At 34.3% G+C, this 26,322-nt stretch overlaps 1 pseudogene; it reads right to left on the reverse strand.

Moving 5' to 3' along the window:
• Positions 1–4,720: 4,720 nt before the first annotated feature.
• Positions 4,721–11,298, reverse strand: LOC128235466 (uncharacterized; annotated as a pseudogene).
• Positions 11,299–26,322: the final 15,024 nt, after the last annotated feature.

Genomic DNA, 26,322 nt, shown 5'->3' on the forward strand with positions numbered 1-26,322 from the left:
TTTCGCAATGGACTTCAAACTGTCTTCCGTCATGAATTGACATTCCGAATCCCTGCTTCGTTCGTTGTTTTGGTTCCGCAAGGTATGAAATAGGTGTATGCATCTTATGCTGGTTATTTGCATGGATATGTATCATGTTTTCCATGCAACCCAACTGAAGCAGGTATACTCCAAAAGAGAATTTGTTTTCTTGTGCATAAATTGTTTCAAGGTGCTCAGGAAGTAACAAATTCGTGTTCTGTTCTATCATTTGAATCCTGTTGTCATCAAAGGCGATTGCTTTCAGAGAAGTATTCCGTAGGTAGCATATATCTCTGTTCAAGAGTATTGTTCCAATGCCAAATGAAGTATAAACCCGCGAGTAATTCAGAAATTGGATATTTGTCAACTGGAGCGAATATGAAACCATTCATCAGGGAGCTAAATCCAAGACGTCTGTTCAAAGAAAGGTCCAGAATTTCAAGACTCTTCATGTGTTTGAAGGCATCTCTGTAAATATTTTCAATTCTGCACGAGGATACATCTAGAACACGCACGTTTACAAGCGAGTGAAACGTGGTCTGGAAAATTTCCTTTATGGAGCAGAACCCCAGAGGCCCTTTTGATGATAGAGTTAAATTTTTGACACCACTGTTTTCATAGTCTATGCCGAAATCGGTTACAACGCCATCCATCTGCAACATCGCAAGATTACGTAAATTTGAAAAGTTTGGGTAGGCAAAGCTTCTTTCAAGCTTGCTATCCTCTCGAAAATTGCCGTAGAGTTTGAGGATTCTCAGAGATGATGGAAGCACGCTTGGGTCAAACGCCGTTTTGTTGTAAATGTCGAGCACGTTTTCGCTCAAATCAAGGGTCAATATATTCCGAAAATCTTTAAAGACACCACTACGCAGAGACGAGATCTGGTTGTAATTCATATTCAAACTACTGATGTTTCGACAGTGGTTCAAATCTTCGGCATTAAAGTTACCAATGTTATTTCGTGCAATATTAAGATCCGAAACAGTTGGGTATGTAAGCGCAATGCTTTCACAAACCTGGCGAAGGTTTACTCTTCTTCCTTTACAATCCATTTCAACCATTTCTGACGGCATGCACGAACATTTTAGGTCGGGTCCACATTTAAAGAAGCTCATAGAGATATTCGCGTGTACAATAAGCAATGCAAGAACTAATAGACTATTATTCAGTGCCATGTTGTTCAAAATGAAATGCCTTCATATGAGATGTGTGTTATCGTTCCAACTAAATCGTTATCATAAAGGCTCTCTGAGTTTCATTGGTAGAACATTCAATTGAAAAAGGAAATAAAATGAAAAATGAATAACAACTGTGCCACTTTCTGTTCGAAATGCAATGTACCGGAAAATAATAACTCAACATGTACAATGTGTTTCAGATTAACCTGAGTTTAATAAACACGGATATTGTATAACAATAATGACAACGACAATATGTTATCTTCATTCAATGGCATGATGCGCACCCGGATATTTTTGTGAGTAGTAGGAAGTGGTTTACATTTGCTGTTTATATCTGCTGTCATTGACTCTCCCATTGTTTTATCTGTCATCGAATAGTGGGCTTGTAAACATGCTTTAATGCAAACTATTTTATAAGATGGCAATTGTAACACCAAACATTAGGCCCCAGTTTCTCAAAAATACTCGAAAAATTACGCCATCTTATTCAATTAATTAATCCACGAACAGCCTGGCATGGTTCGAAATCTTAATGTTTAGATTCTTGAAATAACGCGTTACCCCATAAATTATGTTGAGATAAATATTTGGTCATTATTTCACAGAATTTTATTTAAAGAGCATGAAATGTACTTTGGTGATAACTCAAAATTTATTACCGATTGGATTACGTTTTAAAACTGATTTTCATTAGTAAGAAGCATCATTTTCTCTTCTTAATTTTTAAAAAACCTAAAACGAAATCAGAACTAAAGATCTGCAGAGATAAATTCCATTCGTTTATACACTGGATTAAGGCATACACATAAGAAAGTACTTAAGAATTTTCGAAACAAACCGGGGCCAGAGTTTAACTTCGATTACCTTATCTAACATTTCAAGTATATCGTCATCTAAAGGCTCGAAACCATATGAAATGATAATGCAGAAGTCCACGTAGTCTAGAATGCAAATAAAGTGTGCGTGCGCGTGCGCGTGGTAGTGTGAGTGGTAGTTTGTGTGCGTGTGTGTGTGCGTGCGTGCGTGCGTGCGTGCGTGCATATTAATCAACATCTGAAGGCTTGACCATTCATATGTGCCCTTTTAAGATAAAGAATCTAAAATCCAATATTTGCAAGTTTACGAAACAAAAGAGCAACATATCATATTGTCGAACAAACTGACTTGGTACAAATTAAATACTCTGACAGTTTATTTCAATTCTTATATTATACTGTTCAACACCCAAATCCTAGCGCTCTCATTTACACATTGATTCAAATAAAAAAAATAACCTTTTTCGTTTTTCATAGCTTTTTATTACAGTTTCGTTTAAATTAATGTTTCATATAGATACAAAACGAAAATCAGTAAAACATAACAATTTAAAAACAACAAAACAAAACAACGAACTACAAAACGTTGTTATGCACAAGGTTATGATGGTCCTATGCCTAGAAATACCAAGACATAACACATCTAGACTAAAGGGACTTGTTCGCATATTAATATATGGTCGGACATAAAAAAAAAACGTTAATGTCAAAGGTAAACAAATGCTATTTTTATGATTAAAAATCATCAAACGTTCACATTAGAACTCTATCGTTAAAAAACATTATGACAAATAATGCTCTATTTTGCCGAAAAGCGTTGGATAAGCTAAATTTGAATGAGCAGAAAATAATGTGAAATGGGTATCGGCTTATTGCTGTTAGTTGTGTGTTCATTAAAGCTGCCCCCTAACAGATATACCATTGGAACTTTTTTATTACTTGTCTTGGAAAGAGCATTTTTTGCGTAAATATCTGCAAACCAGTGATATAAGATTGTTGACAAAAAATCAGATCGTAGATTTTCATATTTCCGTTCGAAAATTAATGTTTTATGGCTTAAACCTTTCCTAACGGTTTAAGAAAAACGCATAAAACATCAATTTTTAAACTCAAATATAAAAATCTGCGATCTGATTTATTGCCAGCAATCTTATATAACTGGTTTTCATGTATTTTCGCAAAAATGGGCTCGTTCCAAGACAAAAAAAAATAAAAAAAGTTGTCAAAACGTTCAACCTGTGAAAGTGCAGCTTTAAAGTAAATAAAATATTTGATTTAAACAAAGTTTAAAAGGAATTGTTGCTGACATAAAATATGTAAACGAGTCGCTTTATACAGTCGATATATTTAGGTACAATATATTTTAATAAATCTAATAAATACTACGAGTATTGTCACTATTCACTTTAAGTACAACGTCAATAACAGTAAAAACATGCACATTTGTAGTGGGCAACTTGCACAGCTACCTTAGTGCAAATCGGTGTCACTAATTGATTTATAGCATTACTTTGTGTTCGAATATCGGACGGTATTCATTAAGCATCTCAAGTTATTTTCTGACTTAAGTCACTGTCCTAATTTAAGGGCCGAATTCAGAACAGCCACTCTCACTCCAACCACATTAACTTAAGGATCACTCAAGTGGAGTGGTACAAGGGGAGTGACACTTAAGTGATCTATTCGTATTCACACGCCTCACTAATATCGGAACTGCTATGTGATTACAGAGGGTTAACTCATTGAGTGTGGGTGAGAGTGGTTGTTCTGAATTCGGCATTAAGTATGTCAGTGGTCTTATCATATACGAACTTAATACTTTTTTGAATTACTTTATTTCCATTGACATTATTGAAAAAAATACAAATTCTATGAAAAAAAAAGACATGGACTTAAATTAGGAACTAACTTTAGTTATATTATAAATACCAGTTCCGCTGACCATTCCCAAGCAGAAACAACAGTATTTGTTGATCTGTCTTTATTCATGTTTTGTTTATTTTGACGTTCGCGTCATGTTTATAAATTTAAACATGTTTTTTGAGAGGTAAATCAAGTTGTGTTGACTATTATTGTTGTGAATCAAATTCATAAACATCAGGGCCAAAACCAACCTCGCGGCAAGTTTGCCGGGCCAGTATTCAGTATTGATCTTATCCTTATAATTAGTCATTCCTCAGTGATTCCATTCACCTTATTGGTCAGCTAAATATACAGGCCAATCAAAACACTTAAGTTTCTAATCTTGATTGTAAGTTCAATCCAAGTTGCTTATTGAATAGAGCCCCTGGTGCCATGTTGTTTGAGAGGAAATCAAGTTGTGTAAACTACTATTGTCGTGAATCAAATTTATTAACAACGGGGACAAAATCACCCTCGCGGCAAGTTTGCTGGGCCAGTATTCAATATTTATCTTATCCCTATCCTTAGACATGCCAGTGATTCCATTCCGTCCATTGGTCAGCTTAATATACAGACCAATCAAAGCACTTAGTTTCTAATCTTAAATTTAAGTTCAATCTAAGTTGCTTATTGAATACGGCCCCTGGACTATGCTAAAACATTTTAAAGGGTAAAGTGGCGATCAGGATTGTATGGAACATTCATAGTGCGTAATCCGACAGAACATACTATGCGTTTAGTACAGTTCTACGAAGCATGTGTAATACTCATTTAATTACAACATTCCTAATTTCTCTATCGTTAATATTGTCCATACGGGTCATTTTGGCGATTGTCATACTCCTCGTCGCGTGAATAACGTCGACGTTGTGGACGTGACGTGATGTCCGGCAGTTGTTCGAACACAATCTTCTCCCTTGGATTAGGGTCAAACTAAAAGGAAAAAACGTGTTTGAGACACACAATTTTAATATCATGTAACAATGTAACTATAGGATAGAAAAAAACAGGGTTATAGTTCTGTTACAGTATTATTTTGTTCGTGAGGTAGATAGGTAATATTTCAATTGGGTCGATGTTTGCATCTTAGGATTTCACGTGGCGCTATTCGAATAAAACCTCCCAAATTAAAAAAGTACTTAAAACTTTTTAAATATATGACTCACTTGTTAAATCATTTAAAAGACACGTTTAAACGTAAAATGGAATACTTTAATAATACACTATGTATCCAATGGCACCATTTGGTATCGCATAGATGTTGCCTCAGCAGAAATGAATACGACCGTGTGTGTTCTTAGATATGTTTTACTTTTTATAATGAGATTAAAACATTTTATCATGTTTCATCTGCAGACACATTCGTTCAGAAAATATACTTCGGATATATTCCTTTCGCAATTTACAAAAGTAAAGTCGCTAAATAAATACGCACATCTTCAAATGGTTGAGACTCCATGGATTGCCTCTGTCTGCTGTGACGCTTCCCACCATGGTGGCCACGGGACTCGTGGTGCCCGGTGTCACGATGCTCGTCTCCATAGCGACGCGATTCTCTGCAAGCAAAGCATCAGACCTCATTTTGAAACTGCTTTACTTAAAGTGACACTCTTATTCAAACTCAATAAATACACATGTATAAAAACAAACATAAATTTTGAGTGATAAATCTTTAACTACTTACTAAAAATGCATTTATGGAAAATATTGATTACTGATAACAAGATTGTAACCGAGTATTTGATAGCACAAAACCCAAAAATATTAAATGATTGGTCAATGTTAAAATATTTATAGTGATCTACTATCGTCGCATAAGGTAGAAATACCGTGTTTTCTGCACCTTTCTTTCAAATTAAACTCGGAATCCTTCATAACAACCATTGTTTTCGACATTTATTCATGTTTTCTGGTATATCTAAACAATTGTATTAATTGTGGTAAATCTTATTTGTGAGCAATAGTGCATCTTTAAAGGTTTGTTCAAGTGGCAGTGCATTTGACTACGACTGCATAATGTCAATCCCTGTTCAGGTTTTACTAATGTACCGATAAATAAAGTAATATCACGTCTTAAGGACAGAGAACTTAAAACGATATCCGAAATCCGTTCAAATACTTGAGTAAAATAAGGCTTCGAGTTAACAAACTTGAAGCCATATTTAACGCATGTAATGGAATGGATTTAAGATCTATGTCCTTGAGAAGAAAATATTTCAAAAAGTGGCAATGTTAACGGAATCTCGAACGATAACATGCCGATCATGTAGTAAAGCGTCCAATTCATAAATGCTATGTTTAAATTGTCAATATAAACAAAGTAAAGCGGAAATTAGCATTACTATGTCGCTACATGTAATCTGTAAAAATATGAAAATACATTACATGTTATAAACGGTTCATTGTTGAAAATGTCTGGCAGATATAGATTATGCCAGACGGATGTATTTTTTAAGTTTCAAACTAGAAAAAGGTTTGTAAAGTTTAAAAACGACCACAAAGTTGGACGGCAATAGACCCTAAATAAAATGTATGGTAAGCGAACTATATAAAAAGTATGGAGGGTGGAGGGGTGGTTCGCGGTTGATAAAATAAATTTGTAAAACTTCTCTGAAAAGTTTTCGCTGCTGCGCATCCAAAACGAGGCTAATTTATGACAGAGGTTATGTTGCATTTTACAATGTGCGGTTACACTAAACTAATTTAAGTTGCGATATCTCCAACCTCCAAGGCAAACATACAATGATGAAAATTATAATAATAGTATGTCTCGCAAATATGAACCACTTTATAAATGGCTTATAAAGTATGATTTTCTTACCGAAAATCGCAGTGTATTTTGCAAAAAGCGAAACATAAAAGGCACGGTCTTAAAACTTTTTACACTTGCAATTATATGTCTTATGTTTACGGAAAGTACCAATAGATAATTGACCCTATCTCAAATAATACGTGTACCCGGTATCCTTATGTTTAGCGATGTATAATTGGCAAATACCAATAGCTCATCATTATAAGTTGTATTCGGTAAAGCATACACCCAAAACTGTCGGTACCTTTGACCCTAGTAATCCTCTCGTTCTCGCAGACCCTCTATATCCCCACTTTGGCGCCTCCGTCGCTCCCGACGCTCCGTTCGCGGTTCCGAGTGTTCAAGACTGTGACGTCGTGGAGCTTCATGCGTTCTCGCGTGATGTGGCCCAATCTCGGATTTCACTTCGGGTTGGTTATCTGTGACGTCACGGTCTGACGTCAGCGGTTGGCTATCATCACGTTTCTTGTGATGACGACCAAATCCGTCGGTGTCATCTACTTGTTTCTCCGTTCGTCCTCGTTTATGGTTAATGGAGTCCTCGGCGCGTGTATCGGCATGGCGAGGATCGATTGCCTTCACCTTTTCCACCTTGGCGTTATACTCGTAGCCATAATCAGCACGAGGATTAAAGTCCTCCACCGGCTGTTCTGCAGGCTGAGTGCCTGGGAATTATATATAACGCATATGAGACATAATAACTATTACAAATAACGTATATATCATATAGCTAATCATAAATATCGGTATATATGGCAAAATCCTACTTTAATGTGTCTGGCAACTACAGTAATGTTAATACTTCATTCCATAAAAGGAACACTTTCTATCCCATGAATAATGTATATTTAACAGCTTACCTTCATCGCTTTTCAAATCGGATCCGAGGGTTGACCCATAGCTTTTTACTGGCTGTGCTGAAATAAAAAAAAAACATTTTAAGATAATATCAACTTAATTCATGATAATATTGGTTATAATAGGAAAAAATATATTTCATTGCACCAAAATATATTTTGAAATCGAGATCCTTCAGAAGAACACAAACTATTCCAATCGGAACCTAATAGTTTAATTAGGGCAGTTCGTCAAACCAATAGCAGTTTCATCACTGTAAGTGCATCTTTACAATTGCTAAAGAAGTATTTTTATATTTTTCAAACGAATAATATAAAAAAAACTCCTTCCAATTTACCGTCTAGCTGTTTAAGCTTGTTGCTGGAGAGGTCACGTGCCATACCGGAAGGCACGCCATGCGGGTTAAAGGTCATCGCCTGGTCCTCGAGAGTCTCGTGGGGAATGTGACTTTCCATGGAGACGCCTTGACGACGGAGATACACACCGACCCCGATGAAAGCAATCAGGACGAATATACACGTGATTCCATAGGCGCGGAAAGTTATTTCACTGCCTGCAAGTCGAAGAATTTTATTGGGCAGACATAATAAAAATTGGTAAACATTAACATGAAAAACATCTAGAGTTTGGATAGAAAAAAATGCTTGATTTGTTATGCCCCAGTCACACTGTCACGACATTTCACACGAAATAAACGGCAATATAAACCTTACAAAAATCACCCTGGGTGACAATAATTATTATTGTCGGCGCAAAGTTTGTTTAAAATGTATGTATGAATGTTCTACGTAACGGCATCTTTCAACTGTTTAGGGCCATATATACGAGACTTTTACGACAGTCTTCGACATGTATGCAAACGATAATACTACCGAAACCAGCTAGTGGAAATGTAAGGTTTTTGTACGAAATGAAAAAGAATAATCGAGTTTTGGTTAGCAATTTCTCGGCATACTTAGTCGCAGTAAGTTGTACGTTACCCCAACGCCTCTTATTTTGTCGCCCATGATTTGGCAATGCTTTATTGATGGTGTGAACAGGCACATAACATAAGAAAACCGGCTCAAAATTCAGAGAATGTCTACTACAATGAACGAGTTGATTACGAGATGTGTTCGAGAACAGTAAAGGGGGAGACTTTAAAACACTAAAAATATCGAAGCCAGTTCCCGAAATGGCGAAGTCCGATTTGGTGCTACGTATCGCGAAATCCCTACGTGCTAAGCGATTTTTTTAAAAGCTCGCCGATACTCGTCTAGACACGGTGGCAAGGATATCAGTTTCTGAACGGCGTCAGTTTTATACAGCTCAAAATCCACGCAAGAACTTTTTGTTTCGACAATATGGAAGTAACGAGGACACTGCTTCACATCTTACTGTTTATTGTGCTTCATATAAAATTACCGTTTAATCGTTTGAATGAGTGATGACCGTGGCGTCAACTCCGTCGTTAACCAATTTCTCGAACCATCTTAAGCTTAACAGGCTTAAGTTGCTTATTTCAGTAAAATACAAACTTTCAGTGATATTTTTATTCTTTTCGAATTTACAGCCTCTTCGGAGTTTATGACATTACGACCGTGTTTTGTAAAACTGTTTGACGCGCCCGTGTCACTAGGTTTAAATAAAAACGCTAGTGTCGTGATAAATCAACGATCTTCCTATGACAAGTTATAAAGTCATCGCAATTCGTAGAAAAAAAGAAACTGTCATGGGAATTTAACGTTTTACTAAATACATACTAGGTAGCACTAAACACAATTTCTTTTAACTTTCCAAAGTATGATTTTATAGACACTCGCACTTATGTTTTTTATGAATTCATCCAAACTGATATATTCTTGGTAAACGTATCATTTTTTCCCTTTAAAATAACAACCATATTTAACTATTTAACACTGGCATTACTAGTGATATTTTAGTCATGAAAACATTTTTAAGTTTGTTTTGGTGTGGTTTATTTAGCTATGTTTTTATCAGTGTTGTATGGATTTTTACTTGGAAAATGCTGCCAAGGAAAAGATCTGTATTAAGTTTCCTAACAAATTGTTCAGCTCAATAGAGTGAATATCAATACTGTCATGCCTAAACATAAATGCTAAAGGCCACTGACGAAATGGTAATCTGTTTCGCAATTTTGTGTAGAATTATTCGCGTTCACATCTTGACATTGAGGAGCTTGAATTTAAATGTTGTAAATTAAGAAAGAAATGCAATAAAATTAAAGTTTAGAAATAATCAGGAAAAATGAAGTTCCAGCTTGTCAATTCAATTTGGCTTCACCAGAACTGATATTTTCCCATGCTGAAACATATAATGCAAACAAAGGGTTAGTTGAGGAGTCTGATAAACATTAACATTTAAATAACCATGTGACAAAATGTGTGGGAGTAGAAAAATGTGTGGGAGTATAAGGGAATTGGGCGTTTAATTCGAATGGTAATCGTTTCTTTGAAACACGTGGGGAAGAGGGGCACTAATATATTTGCATTTGAATTAAATGTCTATTACATTTTGGTAATAATTCGTAATACGTTGACATCTTAAGAGCGATCAAAGGTGAAAACAGCTGAGGTCAATGTATGAATTATCTCTTTTTTCAAGTTTTTTGGTTGGACAATAAATAGATGAAAGCCATCTGGTATTAACATATCGTCATTAGTGAATATTTCGTAAACCGCAATGGTAAGGTCGATGGAAAATATGTCAGAGCTCACTCGGGGTTTCAACCGGTTTGCGACAAAGCAATGAAAAAATAATAAATACCATAGCTGTATACGAGCATGCCGCCAAAGACAGCCCCGCATCCCCTCCCAAGCCCGTGGTGAAGGCCCTGTAGGATCCCCTGGGCCGAAGAACGTAACGTCAATGGAATGGCCTGCATCACGTAGGAACAAGTCGTTGCCCACACTGAGGCGTGTGTAAGACCTGCAGAGAAAAACGTGTTGTATATCACACATTAAGTATAACCTAACACGTTTATCTGAAGTACCTAGTTTAGTTTACAACGTGCTGTTGTATTGTTTGTTTTCGACTGTCCAAGCAGAACCTCTTCAGTAAAGTATTCGACGTCGAAATATTTTAAAATCAATATGTGATATAAAAGTAAACTTTTCAGCTTAAAATAAAAAAAAAATACATAGAAGCGTGCCAATTTCAATTTACCATAAGGGAACCTATTATTCTAGTTATACTGGTAAGCATGAAACGAATACAACATTGTTGATTTCCTATGTAAATTAGTTTTAATGTATCTTGGTGAGGATACGGCAAATACTTCCAGTTAACATGTCCTAAAGTTTTCGTTATTCTTATTACAAACGTACTGCCAAATATGTTCTAAAATTCGCTGTTGCTTTTCTTAAGTTTCTTTAACCAAATACTCATAGTATATCATTTCAACAGTTGTTCCAAAAAACGACAGGATTACAATACACATTAATATAAATATATTTGCATTTGAATGTTTGGCGGTAGTTTAACTTCAAATGTGTTCGGTATATCTTTTTTCAAAAACCATATGTGACCAACCATGTCGATTTAAAAACGTATATCTAAGTTGTCAACAATTGTTATGTCAACGCAGCTAACCTTGCACGAGCTCAAACGGCAGCACCATCCAGGGACTCGTGAGACACGAAATGTAGATGAAGCGTACAATGTTTCCTACCAAACCCATGTACAGGACCTTGATGTGACCTGAAAGTAGAAATTGGAAACATAGTTGTTAACATGAGAACGTAACATACGTGTCGAAAATGCATAAAAGATGCTTATCTTGATTTGACATCTTCATCTGAAAATGGCCTGAACTACGACCCAAGCAAGAAAAGCAAAAAGCACCATTCAGTTGACCTCCGGACTCACCTATTCGAAGCGATGGCTATTGGTTAGCATTGCACATGTATCTTGGGAGATAGTTGGACAAGAAAAGTAGATAAATCGAACACTGTAATACGTTAGGAAACAAATACCTTTTTAAGTTCCAAACAAATCGAAAATGCATTAGGAAACAAATGTACAGTACATACCTATTAACATTATTCAGTCCCTATACATATCGAAAATGCATGTCTATGATTTCTTCATTTGCCATATCCACCTACAAATAGCCTGATCGAAGGTACATGCAAAAAAGGATAAATGGCTGATCCATAGGTGATCAATATCGCTCAACATTGCAACTATTGTGAACTAGTGAAACTGAAGATACGTGTTAACATCAGTAGTTACGGCCCATTTGACATGTATTAAATTTGTATTTGGACAGAAAGAAGTATAAACTTAATTTAATATTATCACGTTGGCGTGTGAGTTTCAAGAGAAATACAGCCTAATTGTCAGCTTAATACACCTTTATGCGTGACCTTCAGTCGAACATGATTTTTGTTTGCGCATGATGTGAATTTCTGGTACTAGTTAATGACACGTATATGGGAACTCTATTAGAAAACACAAATAAGTTTCGTTTGCAACATTGTTTGATCCGCCAGAGAACACAGTAGTGGTTGCTGCTTATTTGCCTAGATGTGTGACACGGCAGAAACCACAGCATTGTTTGCTGCTTATGTGCACCATTGTGCGACCCGACAGAGAATACAGTAGTAGCTGATACTCCTTTGGGCGGACCGTGATGTGACCCGCAAAAATATATAGCAATTGTTGCTGCTCACGTGCACCGTTGTATTAAGGCGAGAGAAAACAGCAATGGGTGCTACTAATTTGCACGATTGTGGGAACCGCCAAAGAACACAGGAGTGGTTGCTGCTCAGTAACTGTTTAAGTGTTGTCACAATAAGTAAACCGTCAATGTTGTAGTTTGGGATGACCTTATTTGAGTAGCTTGTGTTGAGTAATGCGAAATAGTTGATTTGCAGTAACATCACGTGGTAAAGTACAATTCAAAGCAAAAGTCAATGGACAGTGAATTCATTTGTAAATCCACTATCTCCCATTTTAGTTACATAAAATAAATCAACTGTGCCACGACTGACAGTTTACATACTATTGTCCATTAACAAACAAAAGGGCTACAGAAAATAGTGCGGATGAATTAACTTAGTATAAAGTAGGTCACATTCATTCTTTTGTTCCACGGATTTTGCCAAGATAATGGAGCGAGCGGGCGAAAAAAAACATACAATTTTGTCATTTTATTAATCCATGCAATGGCATCTAACCCATTTCAACATATTCTTAACCTTAATCTCTATTTTACAATAAATAAACTATTTACTTACAATTGTTTAGAGTAGACACAGAAGTGGATCAACCGAATTTTACCAGTATGATTATTTTAGGAAAAATACGAGAATCACTTTAACAATATCGCAACCGTATCAAAACATGAATTATTATTGATTTTGGACGTTTAAAATAAAACTAGTAAGCATAATCGTACAAAGTCAGCATAACATATTTCAGGAGCCTGTAAACAATTCAATTTCTTGATTTGATTTTATGTTCAATATATTGTAAATGAAAGGGCACATGCTTACCAAAATGAACAATACCAATTGCATCTTCAGAATACTTTTAAGGTCAGAAAGCTGGTGGATTCATCCAAAATAAAATACAGATATCAAATAAACCGTTATTATTGCTTTGGTATGTCCGGACCAGTTCTTTGTGCAAGTATTTGTTAAAGAATGACTTTTAAATATCATTTCAGATCAAACAATGAAACACATTTACTTGGTGTTATTGCTATCTTCCTCATCATTGACGTCATGAAGTCTTATTCTAGTTATGAGTATCATGACTTGAAACAGTTTAAAGTCATCTAAGCAGAACTTCTAAAAAACAGTTAAAAGCTTGGACAAGCTGCAACTTGTGTTTTTTTTTATCATCGTGACACACAATTCATAACAGGCGTTTGTAAGAGAACTTTTGCCTTTTAAAGATATATTCGAAGTTCAGTTTTCATTTTAGTGAGAAAACAACATTTTATTTCAGTTTGAAAATTGCAAAAAATGTTTATCGGATGCCGCCATTTTGTTTGAAATGAACGAATAGTATGAATAAAGCAGATTCATGTGGAAGAAGGCATTGGAATATGATCAGAGATATATCGTATACACTGTTTCATTAGATAAACACAATGTCACATTACTTGCCTTTAAGAATAATTATAAATAAATTCGAATCTTAACCTATACATAAACAATAAATGTGAAGCAGATGTTATGATTATATTTGTATATAGGTGCAAAGCATACCATAAGAAATGTGTACTCTAAGTTTCAATTTTTTACCAAAAACAGGTTTCGAATTGCTGTGTTAAAGAATAATGATATTCAAAACGAACTACATGTTCTTATAATTGAATAAACCAAAGCGATGGAAAATATGTTATTAGCTAAAATGGGCTCTAACGTATACACTTAGCAATACTTTCTTTCAAAAGTGCAACAACTATGAGCCTGAAAAAAAAAGACGTAAAAGTGATGCAACCAGTTTTTCGGTTCATAAACCATATTGAGCGCGTGAATGCCGGACACCAAAATTTCACCAGAGCGTGACGAAACTGCGTTCGGTAGTTTTCGTCATCGCGAATTCGGCCGATTCCGTGAAGAATATATTCACATGAAAATTGAAACTACGAGAATCAAAATAGCGCCAAAGTAATTATCAAAAGAGTTCCATGTATGATTATAAACAATTGCTATAAAAACAAAGAAAGACAAGTAAATCATATTTATTAAGGTTGTCGGCGGTATATAAAAATAATGAAAAATATGTATTTATTATGTATTAACTTTTTGATTAAAGATATTCATACACATGTGGAAATATGCGAGAAGTGACGGTGCCCATTTAACAAAGTTTAAATGAGGTACAAACCTCCTGATATTATCGGTCCGCTGGCACAGCGAGAAGAACGAGGTGTAGTGGCGCAAGGCTTGGAGACACAATCCGCACTGCACGGTCACGCAATCCGCACGGCTCGTAGCAAGGGTCTGAACGTTAGGCATGATATGAACTTAATAGGTTTAAAAAATCGCCAAACATAAACGATATTGGAGGTCTCTATTTAACATTTATTGACAGAGCTTATGAGCCTTGTCTTACTCAAGCGAAATCTTAATATGTGAGAATATTTGTATTAATATTCGAAACAATTATTATATAAGTTGAAAACATTTTTAATCGTTCTATAATATCTATCTTAAATTATGAATACACACATATTTTTAACGGTCATATTTTTAAAATGATATTCCAAACTCTGTCATGCTTTAAATACCTTATGTGTATTTTTAGAATTAAGATAACGACTCTTGCGATCGTAAAACTAAACCAGACTTTGAATTTCTCTCCCCTTTGTTGTCAAATTCAGATAAACATTGATATGCGAAGTCACCTAGCTTGAAAGTGTTAAATGAAGACAAGAGTTAAAACGAAAACTAATCTAGGTATCTCACCTGTATGTGATACTGCAAATAATAAAAAAACGCCGGAAATCGAATCACAACAGTACAATGTCAATTGCGGTTTTGGCATACGAAAAACGTTAACTGGCTGAATGAGTTTGTTTACCTACGTTCAATTGACGTTATTTTTAGAGGACTGTTTTGGCGGGGAAAAACAACTTAAATAAATGCGAATAAATGACACACTATAATGTTTTACTTCATCTTGCAGATATTCGCAAGTATTCAAATATTTACAATAATTGAACCAAATGCCATCGATTTTGGTGACGTGTAATAAAAATGTGTGTCTCTCGAGGAGTCCAGAATTTATCAACTGCTACAAAATTCCACCCCTAATGTGAACTCAGCTTTGTATGTGGCATTTGATAACAATTATCAATAACAGTTGCATGTTTTGGATAGGACCACTACCACTCTGACCGCATGTATACCATATATTTTTCGGTGAATGGAGAGGGGACACATGTCGCAAGCTGCGCCCCGAAACTGTTTACATTTAAATTGATATAATTAGACACATGAAATAGGATTGTATTTATTTGAATCACGTATGGACATGTTAACATTTGTTCAGGATGCCTTCGAAGCCATTTTCGAGGTAAGTAGAAGGGAACAGGATATCCTAGGGCCCCGTTGGGATTGGAGAGATTAGGGGAAGGGGACAGGTGACCATAGAGGAAGATCGAGGAGGGGGTCAGGGGCCCCCGGTGGAATAGGATAGGTTAGATAAACGGGTCAGGATGATCGATGATTGAACCATTGGTCTTGCAATGTTTTTTGTCACTTTTCTATTGCGCATCACATGATCCGCATCTGTAATATTGTAAATGCTTATGTATGTCACGTAACAGAAAAGAATGACTATGTCATACGCACCGTTATTTTTTACGGGATATATCGAAACGTTTGCATTGAAAAAAGGAATAAGCTACACCGGATATGATTGTAGCCTCCAAACTCCAAAGACTCTTTTTCCACATAGATATCAATATGTTCGAATGCTAAAACAACAATAAAACGTTTAATAGGCTAGATAATATGCTATGACCTAAGAGAAAGGCGCACCACGTTGAAATGAAATCAAATGCTTCGAGCGGCGAGGATGTTACGAATGCTTTTAATAAGAATGAATAGGGCAAAGAAGAAGACACGGGTGACTCCTCAGAGGACGAGCAAGTAGACCCCTGGGGGACTCTGATAGATGGAAATGTAAAAAGTGTAAATCGGAATACAAAGACAAAGTGCAAAACTACCTGGACATCAAATGTCTTGCGGAAAATGATGCTTGAACTTTTCAACGAAACTTTACCAAATTTAGGTAAGGCTTAATTTTCTTGCTATGATATCATCTGCATGTCAGTGATGAATACATTCTTGCATTTTAATATATACGCTTATATAATATAAAAGTTTGCATGCCGCGTTGAGCAATTATCCCATTATGTAAGACGATACACAGGATGTTTACATCATCTTAAGTAAATTGATAGTTTTTCTTGTCTGATTTTTAGAAAACAGAATCTTTTTTTCTTGTTCTTCTAGGAACGACAAGAGTGCAAACATGCGACGTTTGTCCTTGACACAGATGAAGATCACGTTTTGGTATCATGAAAGAACGCTCTTGACCTAGCATCTCAAATAAATACTTAAGCAGCGATATTATTAACCCATGTATACTAGTTTCATAGGGTAAACGATTTTCTTTGTCCCCTATCATCTTCATGACATCTTTCATGATGAAATCTTAAACATGTTATGTTGCATCATTTGATAATTTACTAAACATTTTCTCTAAATGGTTATTTGTTTTTAGCATGATATCGGATACAATTATTTAGATACAATTTAATCAAGTTTCAACATTTTTCTTTTTGTAAACATCAGGACATACAAATAAACCTAAAATACAAACAAATCACACCAGATGACCAAATGGTTTGGGTAACAAGTAAAAACAATATGTGTTGAAGCCCTTTCCATGCATTCCCTGTAACGTCAGTGACGTATGTATTTAAGAAAAACTAGAAAAAATGATATGAATTGGAAATACATGTACATGTATTTTTTGGCTTGCAAAAGATTTAGTTGCCATCATTAAAAAACTGACATACGTTGTACTAACATATACCAGGCCATTTGTGTTGTATTTTAATGCGAAAATTAAAACAGACGCTTGAAATCATGTTCAAGCCATCTTGATTTAAGCAAAAGCATATTGTTTCAATTCCAAAAAAGCGTTTATTACATCTAAAACGTTTGAAACAAAATGTCAATTTCTAATTGAATTTGTTTGAACGTGTTTTTTTCAAACTACAGAAAGACAAGCTTTTCTAGTTCCCACTAACTTTAAACAGTATTTTTGTTGCACCATACCGGCGTTTGAAAGATGTGATCACTTTTATTAACCTCTGGACCTCGAAGTAGTTTCGGTCAAGCGCTTTGCGCGGAGCTTCTATCCTTTTTCAAACAACTAATTGAAATATGAAATTACAAGACATGTAGATAAACACAAAGGTGAAAATGATGCAATATAAAGTAAAGTTAATCTGTAAAAGACAACAGGGTTAGCATAATTGTAAATCGCCGCCCAATACCATGAAATGTTAAGATTAAATAGGTCAAATATCGTAGGCCGGTTAACAAAAGAAGTTTCACAAGTTATATATAGTACTGCAAAAATATCACGAGATGCCATATACACGCCCTTAGACATGATTTAAGAAACACATTGCACTTTGCAAAGGTTTTCAAAAACAACAATAATGTGTAACCATGTTTTCGAACAACAAAATATAACAATAAATGTCGAGTTTTACTGCAATCATAAATCAGAATAATTAATCTTATTTTCAGTTTATGAGATCGTAATACTTTGCGCATTGTTTTAGAGTTCGCATTTACTTTTATAAAACATGGAGTAAAACATTTGTTATCAAATAAGTATTTTTCCAAACAATATATTAAATATGAATATCATTAAAAAATATAAAAAGCACAAACGCTCACATTTTTCAGAGCTTTGTTTTCAAAATTGAGCAGAAGGGTTAGTGTTTCCCTAACAACAGACTGCTTTATTAAATGTGTTCTGGTTTCTTGTTTAGAAACCCTTTTTCAGATTAAAAGCCTTATCATGAAATGATATTCTGTAAAATCAAATCTTCTTCATCTGAAAATGTTTAAACTATTAACAATAGTTTGGTATTGTTTCAGTTTATCTAATATAACATGTCTTGTCCTTGTGGTCGATGATTGTCTTAGTATATAGTGATTAGTAGGATGTGAGAAAATCTACATAAGGATTATTCCTAAACAATTCTTTGCTCCTGAAGTGAAATGGCCCATGGGTGCAAATATACACACAAATGTACAAGCTATACTGAATGGAAGTGCGGTAGCTATTAACGTTTAGTATATTGAAATGTGTTCGTACTTTATTCTACTTGTATACAAGCCTCAGATGAGACCAAATAGTAAGAAAGAGTCGCCTGTAAAATGATGGGCTTAAAATGTACAAGACATACTGAATGGAGTGCGGTAGCTGTTAACGTATTGTATATTGAAATGTGTTCGTAAGTCATTCTATTATTTTATTACTAACTCATTATTATCTATAAGACAGTTTTTCCGACATTTTTCTCATTTGCATACTTTTCAAATGATATGCACTTGTAGGAGATTGTATTGCATTTAAATATTCTATTTTATCATTTAATATCTAGCAAAGTAACCGCATAATCTAAAAATAGCATTCCATGAAATCCGTTACAAAGAAGTATAGTAATCCTTCAGTTGTTAGTACATAACGTCGTCGTGAAGAAGTCTGATATGAGCTTCAAAAGTAATTGAAGACGTTCATATTTGTTCTTTAAGGTTAAAAAATCACACTCTGACTTAGCACAGTAACCGAATTTTCCAAAAATAGCATTCCATGAAAGGCGTTAGAAAGGAGAATAGAAATTTATATTGTTTTTCGTACATATTTAATATTTCGGTGAAGTCTTACATGAACTTTAAAATATACGAAATTATAGAAAAAAAACTATACACATTAAATGTAACATTAAAAACGTTTTAACATGAATTTAGTATTATAATAATCTGCATCTTTTTAGAAATGATTTCACCCCATTTGTGAGACATTTTATATTTTCATCTATTTTTACTAGTGCTTTAGTTGCAACAAGCACATTGATATTAAAGAATGCTAAACATCTCTTATGAATAACTAACCTCTTTAAAGAAAACAAGTTAAAATAAGTGTTTGCATTTTTTTAAACACATTTTCTATATAAAATTAAAACAATATTTTCCATAAATGCTTGTACCTTTTCTTTGACATTTTGACATAACAAATGCGATCATGAGTACTGAGTTTTCATAGGGTATATAGCATGATTCTCGTTAAATTGTGATAAACCAAACTGTAATTTAATCATTGTTATTATGCTAACGCACTAAGGCAACCATTATGGAAACAAGTCCAAAAAACAATTAACAAGTATATTCTCATGATATTTAACTTGCAACGTTTGACTTTATAAACTTGAGAATGCCAGGATTTGGGAGTTTAAGATTGCCTTAAGCACGATTCTTCAAAAATTGAACTCAATAACAAATGCAAATGTAGACTAATGTAATGATAGCCCAAACTAAAAACATGTCACGATATTATTATGAAACCTGCTACAAAAGAGGGGTAGTTTCAGATAACACAAAACTTGTTTCAATCTTATGCGAGACAAGGTGTGTGTGTGTGCCACCTTGTGATAACCTGATGAGCTGTGCCAGGTGTGGGCTATCGTATCACATACGTATAATTTGATTAATACACAACGAACGAATTTCACGGTGTTGCGTTTCCATGAAAGTAGTAATGTATTACCTAGTCTTTGTAACAGAAATACTTCATTTATGAATGTATATGTTTGTTTTTAAACGATTAAGTCGGTAGGCTGGGCGCAGCCAGTTTGCATATGCGAGCTTCTAAAAAGCTCAATTAAACCAATTGAAAAATGCGAATACGTAACTAGAAAGAAGGGTTTATAATATTAGGAAACAAAGGAAACTGTACCTATTAATTTCCTCATTCTTAGTCATCATTTCCGTTGTTTTCATATGACGTATGTTGTAGAATTTCTCTTAGTATTTTCAAAGTGTATATATAAAGCTTCCATTATCCTTAAAACAATTAAAAGCTTTCTTATTATATTGATGAAATGGTATGAATCAAGTATGAATCAATCAAGTTTATAAAACACATACATTACGCAACAGGCTTTAATTGTTTGAATGCTGACTGTTGCCCGCTGTAGTTTACTATGTATTCAATACTATCAAAGATAATCAAAAACATGAGATGAGTATTCATAAAATTTCATAACTTTCTAACGTTTTTGGCAATAACATCGGCGGAAGGATCGGAAACATCACCTAGGCGGAGCCGAACGCCCGCGTTTGACCAATTAGCGATTAGAATTCGCTGCATAGAAGTGTAATAAGAGTCTGAAGGGTCTAGGGTAAACAAGCATCAAACAAGAGACTCTTACACTACAGACAACGAACATCACGAAAAGAGCAACATATCGCCATTGGTGAATGTCTTTTTAACCACCTGACTCTGATAAATTACACAAGATTTTGTGCTTTCCCCTGAAAACGATTAATTACAGATTTTAAGGGCAAATGATACTGTATATTCAAAAGTAAATGCTTATTTCAAAGAAATGTTTAAAAAGTAACATCAAATACTAAGAAAATATGTAAAATGATGACCTAGGTTTCAAAGACGGAGTTCAAGATATCAGTAATAAAGATTAAATTCAGTATTTATTTTCACAAAATATTGCACACATTTTAAAAAATGGGATGTAAACTTCAATGTACATTGTTCATATTTCAAATGCTTAATGCTGCATTACCTAGCTCAAGGAAAAGTTTAAGGCCACTTCAAATACAAAAAAAACAAAAACATTTTAGAAATCCAGATTTTTTTCTGGTATAGAGCAGCATATGGGTTTGGTTGCCAAAGTGTTTAGGACTTAAAATCATATTGTGTTAGACACATGGGTTTATTTGGCTCTAGAATGAATAAATCAAGCAGCATTTGGGCTTGAAAGGCATTTAATGGGCTTAATGATTGAATAATGTTGTCTGATTTGGACTGAGTAGGCTTAATTAGAGCTTCATATGGTGATATTGATCTGTGTATGAGCTGTTTGTTACGATTTGATCTTACTGGTACTGAGTATGCTTCATAAAAGCAGCAAATGGCTCTAAATGGGACGGACTATTTGGCACTGATTGAGCTTAATAAAAGCTTTGCATTGTATGTCTTTGCTCTGATTGTGAAGTTTCCAAAATGTGGAATATTTGGCAATGAGGAGGCTAACTAGAGCTTCACATGCGTTTGTTTGGCTTTGAAGTGGTCACAATTTATATGTTGGAAAGTGGACCGACTTACGTATATACCCAGTGAGGTTTATTTATCTCTTAATATGCTTGCCTGTAGTCACTTTGGTAATTGTCAGATCCAGAAAACGTTTGTGTGGACGCCAACAATGGTTTAGAATGCCGATTGTAATGCTGCTATGAGGTTTGGTTATATCTTAAACGTAGTTGGATCAAGAAGAGCCCTCCTGTTGAACGTTTGACACAAGATTATTACACAGGAATTTGGATTTATTGGGCACTGGATAACATTCATTAACACCAAAAAGCCTCAAGAATAGCAAACCTTTGTTTATTTGGCACTTGATAGAGCTTCATAGATATGCTGTGTTTGGCACAATATGGAATGCCAAAAGGTCTTTTGACACACAGTCGACTTTAGAATTTTGTAGTGAATGAATGGTAAATTTGGGTCGTTTGTAGCTTAAATGTGGTAGCTTTAGTTGTTAATGAGTGGGATTGACTATAACCACTATAGGGATATACTGAGCTGCTCGAGACCTTTTGTGTCTAAACGAATTGCAATGGACTGCAAAAGACGTTAGCTTTCTAAATACTGATTGGAACTTGAAAATAATGTTTAAGGTTGTCTGATACTAGAATATTCACTTGATAATATAAAGTTAATAGTAATATCAGTTGCAAGGACATGGAACACACATATTGTATATGTAACCTATTAAGCTCTAGATGCGCTAAGGCAAGACCGTTGTATGGTTTATATGAATTATAATATTGGAGAGGAGATGAACTTTAAGCGTAACTGTTAAAATATTTTATTTAAGTTCTGACTTCTTTAATTAATATAAGTTTATACCTAATAAGTAAAATTGCTGTCAATATTTGTAATATTTCCATTTTGACATCAAAATGATTTGAAATGCTTTGTTTTGTATATCAATATGAAGCTCATTATGAAACAGTCATCATTAATCCACGCTGACGAATTTGCACCTGGGGAATTTTATGTCTACCTCGTAACATGATGACAAAGCTATTATATCAAAGATGACACGACTCTTTTTGACCTTTCGATATTATGTTGCATTAATTTAAGTAAAATAATATGAATATCTTTGTCATTTACGTAATAGTATATGTTTATAGAAACATAACCTTTGAGGGGGAATTTAAATCCAAACTAATAAAGATCAAACTGCTTTTAACACTACAATGTTATCAAATAAAGATACAGTACATTTCTACATTTATATATTGTAAAATGAAGTATTTTATATTCAAATACCTCATAACCGACTCGTTACGGAGACAATTCAACGTATAAACGGCTCTTTTTTACTTATAAAAGGACCATTTTCGTTTGATTTTCGTTTCCAAATATACAAATGATACGATTTATTGAAACAAAATGTACATTTATCTTCTAAAATAATACCATAAGAGCTTGTACAAATGATCAATTAGAGAATACTCCAATGCATGAACAATTCAATGTACTTCCGTAGAAATGGCGCGCTGTTTATTTTTCAAAAAATTTTATAGCTTAATTCACAATAAAATGACTGTTAATGATGCATTAACATATTTGTGTTTAATATTGTCAGCGTCATCATTTCTAATAATACTGTAATTGAACGTGTTCTTTATTATTTTATTTTCATATGCGCATCTAGGTATTTTCTAATGCCATCGCCAAAGTACGTGAAATATAAACCTCAGTTTTACTTGTGTAGCGACTTTAAAATGTTAGTCTTTAGGTTGACTTTTTTGTTAAGAAAAACTATTCAAACATACCCATTTACAAGTATCTTTCTCGTACTGCCAAAGCTTTATTTCATGTATTATGATTATTTATATGCGCACAATATTTCTGACACAAGTTATTTCAGGAACGGAGGACCGAAATTTGTGCCGACCGCTTCGGACTTAAAGTGTCGTCTGTCTACGAAACTGAATAAAACACAAAGTCACGTCATCGTTCATATATGAGTAACTACCCGTGTCTAGTATACCAAAGACCATTCCCAAGCTGTAGTGGAGGGGAACATCACATGAATAAAGCGTAAAGAAATTTTAAATTAAGGTCCTTCACTTAAAACGACTGTACTCCGTTTGATAAAATAACGAAAAAAAAAGAAATTGTGGAAAACTGACATAAACTTGGCATCGATGTGTACAATGCATTGAAATTTACTAACTGAAGTACCACATAGTTTACAATTTATTTAAGTTGAGCAGTTATTTCGTATTTTTCATTAAAAAAGATTACTGGGTATGTCTACCAGGTATAATTTATTCCTTATGCGTGATTGGCTAGTCGGTTTTATCACGTGATATTACCGAGGTAGGTGTATAGCATGACTATGTCACTCGATTTGAGTAAGCCCCAGTGGCTCAGTGGATACGACGCTTGTGTAATTTTGGCGACACGGGTTCGAACCCGGTCTTCGACATAGTTTTTTTTTACATTTTGGTACCTTTTTTTACAATTATGATATCAAAGCGTAACACATTCTATTAGATAATTGTCCTGAGATTCGTTACAGAACAAACTTTTTTTGGTGCCAATCGGGTGTATAGTCCCTTTAAATTAATTGTTCATATATAAACCACCAAACGTCTTTTTCTATAGTGTGTGGATTTCTTTAGTTAAGCTAGATATTTTATTGTCAATTACGCAATACCTCACATGAATAGACATAATTTGCAAGTACCAATATAATAAAGGACTATGCAATTATTGAAGTGTATATATTGTTTATATTATAGAAAATGTATGACCACTTCAAACACTAAAGTGTAAATTTGGAATAGATATTGTTTCTTACCCACAATTAATAATGGACAATTAAAAGGATTGTATACCAGATTGGCACAAAAAAGTTTTTTTCTGTAACGAATCTCAGGACATTTATTTATTAATATGTTTAACTCTTTGATATCATAATTGTAAAAACAGTTGACTAGGTTGGAACCGGTTTCGCCAAATTCCAGTCCAGTGTTATATCCACTGTGCTACGAAGGCTAACCCAAACCAGTTGGGTAATATCACGTACTAGGAATGAAGTCTACTAGGTAGACATGACTAGTGATCGCTTTTAATGGAAAAATCGAAAAAAACTGCTAAATTTTTTAATAACTATATGGTACTTCGGTAAGTAAGTTTCAATGCATTGTACAAATAGGTTTTTCGCTATTTCATCATGCGGAGTACAGCCCCTTTAACAATGAGTTGCAAGAAAAACGTTTCGTTTCAACAATTATTAATGTATATTTTTACTGTGAGCTAAAATACAAAACGTTTCGTGTCTACATCTGTAATATATTTGGTATATTTATGTTAATATGTTCACTCAATGTAAATAAACAATGTCCTATATGTGTTATTACGAAAAGGATACCAAATGTAGTATCGTCTTAGTATTACATTTTAAGGGAGCTCGTTTGCCTTGGTGTCCCTTTCTAGCCAGTGTCGAGTAACTACAAACTCCTCAACAAGACCACCTGTTGTGCGAGATGAGGGCTTAACACTTTCCAAAGATATAAGATATAAAATACAGTGTACGTTTCATAAATAAAGTAATGATCTTTGTGTTCTTCGCATGGGTTTGGGCTTATAGAACGAACATGGCCACCAGATTTTATCATATTGACGAGCACTTTGACTTGTCCGTACGGCCATCTTACTTTAGAACGTATTGCCATATGTTTGTTTTCATTGTGTTTTCTTGTTCAGTTTTGCTTTGCCTTGGTAAGTCAAATTATGGACACTAGTCTTGTAAGAGTTATGCCTCTTCTCACTGACATTTTCTAAATTCTGCCCGGGATTAAAACTAAACAAGAAGACACAGTCATCACTGCACACCCTATTAAGTCAATGCAGATGTTTCCTAACTCGATGGCTGCTTCAAAACTCTAGCGGTTTCTGTACTCTGCCCTCCGCTTAATCTTCTCGCGCATACAGTTTTTATATTCCGATATGTATGCGAGCTTAGGTGTGGTATTCCTACAACAGAGAAGTGTTCAGAATTGTATTGGTTTCTACAAAAGGAGCCTAATAGTTTCTGTGAGTATTTAAAGAAAAACATAAGAGTGCAATAATCTGGTTAATGTTTAAAGACAAATACACACGTGTAGCTCGGATAATGTGTCTCACACATCACTCATTTAAGTTATAAGCCCTTAAAGTGAATTTATCGAGACCTATTTGCATGTATCAATAAACATGTCAATGCCGTTCAAACCAGTAGGAAAATATTTTTAACAGGGCCTCACCAAGCGTGCCATAATTGTAATTATGAAACCTGTGCTTTTAACACCACAATACATTTATATAATATTTTCATAAGAAATATTATATTTGAAAACAATCTTAGAGATATTTAAGATGAATAAGTAAGTGAAATTCAAATGTGGAAAGGGACAAAGTTTTAACTAGTTAAAAACCAAATAATGTCAATTTATACAATTTTCTGTTCGGGACAATTTTATTAGATACTAATTGGTAACATAACTCTACGCTTGGCTCTCGGTCATATATGCATTTAATATATTTTAATCACAATCCACAAAATCGTTTTTTGATCAATATCATATAAATATTACGTCTTAAAAATGAGTTTAAATGGATTTATTGACACTTTGTTATTTTTTAAATGTTAATCTGCATGATTTTTTATTGTGAAGTATTTAAAAAAAAATGTTCAAAAGATAAAACATACAGATGTTGACAACTTTCTATCCTTAGGTAAAGATATTTCGGATAAGCACGCTTTGATGCAATGGGAGAAAATTATTGTCGACAACTTTCACCATGAACTGGAACTGAATGATTTGCGAAGTCCTGAACACAAATTAAATGACACATACAATATGTGAGTTGAAAAGAT

This window comes from Mya arenaria, chromosome 5 (assembly GCF_026914265.1).
Source record: "Mya arenaria isolate MELC-2E11 chromosome 5, ASM2691426v1".
Taxonomy (NCBI): domain Eukaryota; kingdom Metazoa; phylum Mollusca; class Bivalvia; order Myida; family Myidae; genus Mya; species Mya arenaria.